The sequence below is a fragment of the Octopus bimaculoides genome, chromosome 9 (genome assembly GCF_001194135.2).
Source record: "Octopus bimaculoides isolate UCB-OBI-ISO-001 chromosome 9, ASM119413v2, whole genome shotgun sequence".
Lineage (NCBI taxonomy): Eukaryota > Metazoa > Mollusca > Cephalopoda > Octopoda > Octopodidae > Octopus > Octopus bimaculoides.
Window position 1 is genome coordinate 25931987 of NC_068989.1, and position 7387 is coordinate 25939373.

The following is a 7387-nucleotide window of genomic DNA, read 5'->3' on the forward strand; positions in this document are numbered from 1 at the left end:
TTCAATACAGTAAACATAAGAGCACCACAGCAAACCACAGCACATACCCAAGGCGCACAGAGCTGCGCTCGGTAGTGAAGTGAAAGCACGTTATAAAAATAAAACTACTGAATAATAATAATAATAATAATGATGATGATGATGATGATGATGATGATGATGATGATGATGATGATGATGATGATGATGATGATAATGATGATGAGGAGGAGGATGCTGACGACGACAATGATGATGATAATGATAATAACAATAATAACAATAACAATAACAACAACAGCACCAGCAACAACAACGACAACAACAACAACAACAACAATAATACTAATAATAATAAAAAAAAATAATAATAATAAAAATAATAATAATAATAATAAAAATAATAATAATAATAATAATAATAATAATAATAATAATAATAATGATAATAATAATAACAATAGATGCGGATCTTGGGCTATTCCAGACGAGAAATTAACCAGATTATTTGGGTTGCAGCTATGCTTGCTGCAGATAGAGTTGGATACAAAATAAAAGAACAAATAGAATGCAAAGACCCATGATGGTGTAGACGAATTTGCGAGAAGCAAACAAGCTAAAAATACATTTAGGACAAGTTGATAGATTGAGAAGAGTGGAATTGATGGACGAAAGTATCAGAAAAATACTGGAAAGAACATATAGAATAAGAGATAAAGATTATAATATAATATTGGAAGAATTGAAACAAAGAGTAGTAGGAGTCAAACTTGAAAGACAGTTCAGGCAAAACAGATTGTTTCAAGCAAATCAGAAGAAACTGTTTCAGGAAGTAGTTGGGCACATACAGGTAACATTGATGCCAGATGCAGAGGAACGCAAGGCATTCTGGAATGCGATCTGGGACAAACCTGCAGAGCATAATGATGAAGCCGATTGGCTGCATGAAATCTAAGATAAATTAAGAAATATAGAAGTCCAAGAAGACAGATAAATACATAAATGATAAAAGAGCAGTTAAGTAAATTCCCAAATTGAAAGAGCCCAGAACTGGATGGGTCCAAGGGTATATGACGAAGAAATTGAGAGGGATCCGTGAAAGGATAGCACAACAGCTAGATGAATGCATGCAGGAAGACGTAGTGCCCGGCTGGATGACAGAGGAGAAGACATTGTTATGTGCCAAGGATCCTAAAAAGGGAAATGTTGCATCCAACTTTGGGCCAATAACATGCCTTACTCTAATATGGAAACTAATTTCAGGCGCTTTGGCTGGTGAACTGTACAGATACATACAGTCTTTCATGTTTTGCTTGTACGTGCTTTTCTAGTCCAACTGTTGTTATTTGATGATACCTCTGTAACTGACTGTGTCTGATTTAGAATGGTGACATCGATATGCTGTTAATAGTTTTCTGGTCTTCCTATCGAGGTTTCTCAAATCACTAGTCTTCCAGTTTATTATGTTAAAGCTTTACTTTATGACTGATATGGGTAGCAGATTTGTCCCTATTATCTAATCATCAACATTGAGTTTAGTGTTTAGTAGTAGACTACCTCTTCTGTAAAATTCTCTCCTCATTTTCTCTTCCATTTTTGTATGTTGTATTTTACCTCTGCCGTCTATTCCTAAATATTTGTAAGGACGATTGTGGCCTAGTTCTCTGATTTCCATGTCAATGTCAGATACAGTGTTTTCAATGCTTATTAGTATTATAATTATAATTATTATTATTGTTAGTAGTAGTAGTAGTAGTAGTAGTAGAAGTAGTAGTAGGAGTAGTAATAGTAGTAGTAGTAGTGTGGAGGCGCAATGGCCCAGTGGTTAGGGAATTGGACTCACGGTCATGGGATCGCGGTTTCGATTCCTAGACCGGGCGTTGTAAGTGTTTATTGAGCGAAAACACCTATAGCTCCACGAGGCGCCGGCAGAGAATGGTGGCGAACCCGGCCGTATGCTTTCACCACAACTTTCACTGGTACTTCCTGTTTCTGTTGTGCCGGTAATTCAAAGGGTCAGCCTTGTCACAGTGTGTCACGCTGAATATCCCCGAGAACTACGTTAAGGGTACACGTGTCTGTGCTCAGCCACTTGCACGTTAATTTCACTAGCAGGCTGTTCTGTTGATTGGATCAACTGGAACCCTCGACGTCGTAAGCGACGGAGTGCCAACAACAACAAGTAGTAGTAATAGTAGTAGTAGTAGTAGTAGTAGTAGTAACAATAATGATAATAATAATAATAATAATAATAATAATCCTTTTTACTATATGCGCGAGGCCTGGAATTTGGATTAGTCTATAACAGCTACCCCAGTGTTTGACTGGTACTTAATTTATCGACCCTGAAAAGATGAAAGTCACAGCCGACCTCGGCGGAATTTGAACTCAGAACGTAACGGCAGATGAAATACCGCTAAACGTCGCGTCCGGCCTGCAAACGATTCTGCCAGCTCGCCGCCTTAACAATAATAATGCTTCCTTTATTAAGCATTAAACGCTCACAAAAACACTGCCACCATTCTGAAAGCACCACCGTCTCTGCCGTTAACATTCAGGACCACCAACTTACTATCTTAACTTAGGAAGATAGTCCTTATCTTCAGATCCAGATCTTTTTGGAACAGCATTTGGAATAGCACTGGAAAATCTGGACTAACTGGTATCCACGGCATCTATAATTATTGACCAGAGATCATAGAATAGGTGCCCTGTTGTAAGGCGATCCCCGCCGCATGCTTTCATATTGCCTATTCTGAGGAAGGCCATATATTTCAGAGAAAAAACGCGTTGAGAATCACTTAACCTATTTCTGTATCAGAACAGGTGTTCTTAACTTCTGGCTGTTTGGATGTCTCCACAAGCATTTTCCTTGTAGAGTCATTTTCCTTTTCATCCCTCAGAAAATTTTAATTCCTTTTGGATATTTTGCTTTTAGTTCATTTTGAGTTTGCTGCTTTGTTTTATAATTTTTATGGGAACAGGGGTGTTATGCGGGAGATTGATGCATTCCTTCAGAGTAATTTTCAGCTGCATTAAGTTGTTTCATGAAGTTATATTTTTGTATCTATATCCGTGTAATTGATGATGCCTTGAAAGTGCTGTTCATGTAGGCCTGGATTGTTATGCGTTTCCGTTTACTGGGGTGTTTATAATGGTGATATTTGCAGAGCTGGAGATTTTTGTAGTTTTGTTGGTGTAGAATGTGAGGATGTGAGACGGTTTATTGGTTTCTTTTTCTCTTCCTGTAATCTCTTTGCTTTTAGTTTAGTACTACACGCTTTCCATTTTTGAACATTTTTCTTTTTTCTTCCACCAGTATTAATCCTGGTGGTTTTTCCAAACAGTTTTTATCACTAGACATATTTTACAGTTGGAAAAATCTGTTGAAGAGGTGGGAAGAGTTATGTCTGCACAGTTACCCATTTCTAACCTGATTGCCGGATCGACTGGTGTGTTTGAGCTTCTCTCGGCTGCTATGGTGGAAATAATGTTTTTGTTTCTATCTGGTGTGGCACAGGTGCCTACTGCTGATGTTGTCGAATGGATATATCCTGATGCTCTTTCTGTTGATGATATTATTGTAATTGTTGGTGTTGGTGGTGCCAGCGTACTTGCAGGGCCTTTTTGTTACCTTTCGTTCACATTGTTCTTTTCTGCTTCTGTCTGACATTTTTAGCATCGGAAAATTATCTTCATACTTTTCCCGTACAGTGCTGTAGCTGCTGCTGTTCTGGCTACTGTCACTCATGTTTTTTTTTTGCGCCCTTCCCTTCTACGTATAGCTTGTTCTTCTTTTCAACAGATGAAAAATCCACCATCCTAATTTTTTAAACAAAATTTGAGGTGTGTGTTTCCTATACAAATCTCAGTTAGTCCATAAGGGCTACATCCGGAAAACTAACTGGCTGCTTAAGGTTCTGATAACAAATATACAATATATAATTTTGTATAACATTAGAAATAATAACAAACTTGCCAGAGTTATGTACGTTACGTGTGTATAGGCAATCAAAATAATAGTAATAATAATAATAATAACGATAATAATAATGATAATAATAACAACAACAACAACATCAACAACAACAATGATAATTAGAAATGGAGAAACTTTCAAAATACCTGGAAATAGATTTAATTCGAATGAGGAGTCTAAAGTTAGAAACAATTCCTAGTAGGCGCATTGGGTATGATAAAACAATATTCAAACAAATGCATAACAAAACCACCAGGACTAACAAGTATATATTACATACAGAAAATAGTACTAGTAGGCACAGCGCACATCCTACGTAAAACACTTCTAATACAGTAAAAATAAGATCATCACGAGAAACCACAGCACATACCCGAGGCACACAGAACTGTACTCGGTATTGCAGTGAAAGCACGTGATAAGAATAAGACTGCTGAATAATAATAATAATAATAATGATGATAATAATAATAATAATAATAATAATAATAATAATAATAATAATAATAATAATAATACTAATAATAAATTTTAATCTCTGCCCTCTTCAGCGACCAACAGTTATTTGATTAAAATTCGTTTTTTTTTTTAGATAATGTGAGTTCTATTGAAACACGCATTTTAAATTAAGAAACATGATCAATAATATTTTCGTTATGATTAGACCTTTTTATGAATTTTACTTGAACTATTTCCCTTTAATTAAAAACAGTGTAAATCTCCGTTAACAGGTACAATCAATTTATCAACAAAAGGAAATATATTTAGAAATAGAATTTGACAATATGATTATGAAGAAACAAAAGAAGTTTTGTATAAAATACCACTCTGTGAAATGAATCGATTTACAACCATTAATATCTAAGGAATTATGAATACGAATGAGTTCAGCTGGTTTAATTATTTATGATAACGTGCCAGTCAATGCAAAATACATTCATCATATTTTAGATAAATACTGCGTATTAATAAAAATATAAATGTCGAAGGTTGACCAAATGAGCTGACAAATGATGAGCATTAACATTTCAAAGAAAAAAATATGAAAAATTAACAAATTAATTTAAATGAAGAATTGTTATTTATGTGTTTTGTTAACTCTCCTCTTGTATGAAGATAAAATGGCGCAATATTTTATAATCGTTTGAGCATGGATTTACCGAAAATTCTTCCAGTGTAAGATTAGATAATTTGTGCAGTATGTAAGTCTAAGCTCAAAATCTATTCTGTTGGTGACAAGTTTTCATTGTACTATGTGACGTTAAGTGTAATTATCGCGTCACGTACTCCAAATATACATACATGCATACATACAGAGGCTGATCAAAACACTCTCATCGAATGTGACCATATGATGTTTATTTTCCAGCTTGATCCCACTTGCTTTCCACAAATTTCCGTTGCAGTGCTTCAATCCCATTGATGAAGCTTTCATGTTGTTGGTCATAAAAGTCATCAACAGAAGGCATGAAGTCATCGTAAATGTGATAGTAGTTCCCAGCCAAGTGATTTTTCATGTTATGTAACAGATGATAGTCAGATAGATCCAAATCATAATAGGGATGTTGAATTAACCTCTCAATAGGTTAACATGAGGAACTATGTGTTTTAATAGTGGCTGTATGGTAAGAAGCTTGCTTCTCTACGACATGGTTCCAGGTTCAGTCCTACTTGGGCAAGTATCCTCTACTATATCCTCAGGGCGACCAAAGTCTTGTGTGTGGATTTGGTTGAGAGCATCTGAAAGAAGCTCGTCGTGTGCATATACATATATGTGTGTGTGTGTGTGTGTGTGTGTGTGTGTGTGTGTGTGTGTGTATTTGTCTTTGTGCCTGTGTTTGTTCTCCACCACCGCTGTACAACAGAAGTCAGTGTGTTTACGCCTCTGTAACTAAGTAGTTCGGCAAAAAAAAACCCAGAAAGATTAAGTATTAGGCTTAAAAGAAATGTCCCGGTGTCGGTTTGTTCGAATATAACCGTAGTCAAGTGACTGAAACAAGTAAAAGATAAGATAACCGCTATACTGGTTTCACTCTGGAAACCAGTATAGCGGTTATTGAGGCAGTTGTTATAAATTTGACCATTACAAATGTCGTTTTCAACCTAGGAGGTGCGTAAATGAAAACTGAACCATAGCCAGTCCATGTTCTTTCTTTTATTAAACTATATTTTCTTATACTGCATCTATATTTTCTTGATCATTACTCTTATGTATTTGTCTTTTCGCTGTGTGGTTCTGTCTTCTATTTCTGATCATAATGTATCGTAAATATAAAGGAAACTAGCAACATGTATTTAATTTGGAGACATTGTAATGGACATTGGCTTTTTTAAACAATTGCATAACTTTAAACGTTGTTCCATAGACTCAATGTATAGTACTAAAAATACTTAGGAAGTGAAAGAAAATAACGTGCAGAAAAAGTTTAAAGGTTTAGTGCTATTAACGATCAATACATTTTTTTTAGCATGTTTACCAAAGCCGATGAATAAGTTTAGTCAATCGATTTGTTTGTAAACCAAGATAACATGACTGTGTATGGACATACATATTGCGTATACAAAGTTTATGTACTGACACATACGAATGTTTATGTGCGTAAATATGTGTAATATGTGTGTTTGATGTGGATTGCAAACATGTGTCGTGGTGTGTTTATATATAGGTTTCCCAAAAGTCATTCGGCCCAGAAACACGCATACGCAAGCACGTACATACCTCTTCACACATACCCATGACTTTGACTATACATACATACATACATACATACATAAATGCATTTCTCTCTCTCTCTCTCTCTCTCTCTATATATATATATATATATATATATATATATATATCACACACTCTCTCACTCTCTATATATATATATCTTTACACAGAAACACACGCACACACATACATATGTATACTTTACTTTTATGCCTCCATGCTTGTGTATGTGAAATCACGTTTTCCACTCTAATTATACATATGGAAATATATATGTGTATATGTCTGAATATATCTTAGTGTGTCTGCGTTTCTGTCTGCATGCATTTGTTCGTGTATGGGCATGTGTATGTCCGAGTATTTCCATGCGGGTATAAAACTTTTTTCTTTTATCCGTGTAAGGTTACTACCGAAGTTTTTTTTTCCGATTTACTAATGTACGAATGCTTGACATACACACGCACACACACAAACTCATGTACACATACATGTATGTACACACACACACACACCTGTATATACATACATACATATATATATATATATATATATATATATACACACACACACACACAAAGTAAACAACAGGTTGTGTAGAGCACCGGTTGGATAAATCACAGGTAGAATAGAAAGAACACAACAAAAGGAAACCAACAGAACACATGTACATGAATCTATGCATGCATGTATGTATGTATATATCTATACATATGTAT